Source organism: Cydia amplana, chromosome Z (assembly GCF_948474715.1).
Source record: "Cydia amplana chromosome Z, ilCydAmpl1.1, whole genome shotgun sequence".
NCBI lineage: Eukaryota > Metazoa > Arthropoda > Insecta > Lepidoptera > Tortricidae > Cydia > Cydia amplana.
Window position 1 is genome coordinate 39,424,633 of NC_086096.1, and position 3,954 is coordinate 39,428,586.

A 3,954-nucleotide genomic window follows, 5' to 3' on the forward strand; every position below is an offset into this window, starting at 1 on the left:
ATTAAAACATAGTTTTTCTTGCCTGTTATGAGAACACCACGTGCAGTAAAAATATGGCGGACATGACACTATTGCACTCGTCGACAAACAGCACCTGTATGAACGAGTATATTTCTTCCCCCCGTTCCCTCACCGCACCTGTCGTGTGACGTATTAACCAACAAGGAATCAAAGCTCCTATTTGAGTACTCGCTATTTGTTTAAACGAATATACCAGATATTTATGACCAATAAACGACTCAAAAGGCTGACCACTGGTACCTGGCTGGCCACTGGTGCATTCATTTACAGAATATAATGGATTATCCAATAAAAAGAGTCTCAATTGGCGTTCAAATGTTTCGTCAGATCGTTCCATATATAATATTGAAGGTTGCTGAAAGGTTGTTGAAACCAAGAACAGTAACCGGTTGGAATTTTACAAGCTTTTATTTAACTTGCATTGTATGTATACCTATATAATATGTTTGTACGGATCAAATCTTGCAAGTTAAATTTGACCATTTCCCGGTTTTCGATGGTTTTTAGAATTGTATCGATTGAGAATTTAGTTGTCTGTCGTAAGTAAAGTACAGTCAGCGATGAACTTTGAACTATATGATATGATATGAATATTTACAGGTATTGTCGTGGTTGGGATGGTCAGGCGGTTGGCGGCCGCCCTGCGCCTGCCGCCGCGGCTGCGAGTCCGGCCGGGGGCCGCGCGGCTCGCCGCTGCCGCTGGCGATACCGGCGGCGGCGGGCAGGAACCGGCTCTGTCGTCTCTCCTGTAACCAAGTCCGTAACCTAGGATTCATGTAGCCTTGACATAGGTATATTAAAGAGAGAAACAATACTCCTTTCAGCATTTTGTTTTTAAGATTATTGTCTTGTAAATAAACAATAAGTATGCGACAACTGAAGAAGTATGAATGCCGTTTGAAATGTTGAAATTTTTACCATTATTAAAATTCATATTTCACAATTCGATTACTTGTTGCGAAAGTTAAATTAGGAAATGTGATTGCTGTTTTGTTGTAAAAATATATTATAGTTTTAAATTATATTAGCAGTAAAATGAAAATTGCTCAACTAGATTGCTCCACATCGTGATCGTGCACTTTTTGATGTTTATTACGAAGCTTTTAAATTTTAAATGATCAATTTCTTCAATCGGTAGTAAGTTAATTCGTTTTGAATTACACATTATATTGTAAATCGGATATGTTTCACAATCTTAGCAACCCGTACGCTGAATTTGATCGTGGGTCGATCAGCCTCCCATACGGCGGTCGGCTCGCGAGCCAAGTGTAGGCGCTCGGGGACTTGTCTCACGAGCCTCGGCGTGGGGATTGCGACATCACCGACAGTGAGCTGCTCAGCTTTAGCCGCTGCATGACCCGTCCCGGACGCGAAGACTGATGCTCGCCAGCGACGAGCATCGAGCAGGTTCAAGAGCTTGACACAGAAATCACCCCCCACTCCTCCCCCCTGCAGCCAGGTCGCAGCACGCACACGCATCATCGGTCGACTCCATCGCAAACTTATTGTCTTGGGACCGGATTTCGGCTCAATCGAACAATGTCATATTTTGCCTACTTTTTTACCCCTATGGGGTATAACTACCATGTCAAATGTGTTCATGTTTTGATGCTAGCCAGCAGAGATTCTGCGAGTAGTCAACCAGAGGTCAGAATGAGATCAATATATGCACAGAGTAATAATTCGAATAATCTTCAGTGCACGAATCTCGGACCCACAGGCCGAGAAACACTTTTTATCAGTATCACTTTGTGAGGTAATAATGATGAGAAATTTTGAAGTGTATTACAAAATCTAGTGATAATGATACATTAATACATTATTTACTTAACACAATAAAATGGGCGCAAAAGTTAAAGAAATGATAACAAATACAAGACAACACCTCAGCGTTTCAAAATATTTTATTTATTTAGCTTCAGACTTCAGAGACGGTCTTATTCGACTAGATCTGTTGATTGCCAGCTTTAGTTATTAGAGACCTACGCCAATGGTCTTTGTTTCGTATCCAGACTAACACAGACAGCTTCTCTGCATAGGCCAGAATACAGCATCGGGCTCCGCCGTCACCCCACGCGCAGCGACTGTACACGTGTCTCTCCAAGCGCTGTACCGAGCACTGTTCCCACACGTCCACGTGACGATGCCGACTAGCTCGTCCCCGTTGTCGGACGCGACATGCCCCAGCGCGAACAGGTAGCGGTGGCATGTCGCGCTGTTGCTGGAGTGTTGCAGCGCGTCGCAGGAGCGGACGCAGGGGGCCCAGTAATCGTCAGATTTGTCGACCATTGGGAGTATTTTGTAACACAGCGACTTGCTCGCGTGTATGTTGTCTAGCCTCTACAGAGTTTTGGTCTACGGTAAGTCTTCCTGAAACAAAATAATTGCATGAAAAGTACCATAAAGAAAAACAACTATGGAAAATCGTCTCCAAAGTAGGTTTTCTTGAGTTATTTTGGGACATCTAAATCAATGTCGAGGTTTTGTGCATTGACTCGGAATAAAATAAATATTTATTTAACGCGTTCACTGCCAGCAACCCGCCGGGCGGGTGCTCAGTTCGTAGTCGCATTCCGCTGCATACGGGTTTTCCCATGTTATCGGCTACGCTCGTAGCGCGTAGCGCACGCGCTGGCATTGAATGTGTTTCCGTAAATGGATACAACATGCGAAATTTTAAATTGGTTAACAAACAGCAAAGTTAACGCAATTAAAAATGTATGGCATAAAACAACCGCGCGCTTGCTCACGTGAGTGAAGTTCACCGGCGCGGCGCAACAATCAATCCTACGATTAGCTTTCACGATAAAGCTTATTACTAACTTAAGGATATTACTTATTCGACATTTGTGACTATACATCTGGCAGCTGTTATAATCTCTCGGCTGGATCCCGGCCGCCGCTCAATTACTGGTATCCGGCAGAAATCTCGAAAATATTAACAAATAACAACTCTATGCCTCGTAAGACCTTTTTTTTCTAAACACTCTTTCTGAACACACGACCTTCTTATATAGATTATTCTGACTGGTATTACGAGTGCGAGTATTATTTATAAGTACTGATCATAACCATAACACTTTCAATAGAGATCTCAAGGCAATGAGTATAAATAGAGATGCCTCCTGGCTAGACTGTGACAAGGAGAAGATAGGTAACCTAGGTTACACGTACTCAGCCTAGGTTACACTCTCTATGGCATAACGACAGGGACAACGACGATCATCAACTGATTAAGTTAGCAGCCGTTTATGAATAACGTCAATAATGGACACTAAAAGAAACTACGAAACTAAAACTGCATACCAGAAATAATTAATTATAAATGTAAAATATTTTTAGATGACAATATTGTGAGGAGTTATATTTTCCGCTCCACAATATCATATATATTTTCCCTACACCAAATCGTAAAGTCTCTTTTTATTCTTCAAAAACGAATGAGAACCTTACATTCTATCGACAAGAGTGGCAAAGTAATTACTTAGATGCAAATGTTGTCTTGTTTCCTCATGTTGGCTGACCGGTTGAATTGATTTTTATGTGATGATTTTTAATGATAAACATTTAATAGAATTAATTTTGACTTGATTTGTAATATTTTACAGTTAGGGTCGGTTACACCAAACTGTTTGTCATCGTTAAAGAGTTCGCTATATTTAATTTATTGTATGAAAAGATTCATAGTACTTACACGCCGCGGCGCGCCGGGTGGCGTTGATCAGCCTGTCAAGTGCGGATGGTGCAACTGGCACTAAGGCTCTTTATGAACTGCAGTACGCTTGCTCGCCCCCAACAAGATATATTTATGGAAGTAATGAAAAAAAAACATAATTAGGTTTGCAAGAATTTTAAAATGAGCAGAGAGATAATTTATCCTTTTTTAGGGTTCCGTACCCAAAGGGTAAAAACGGGACCCTATTACTAAGACTC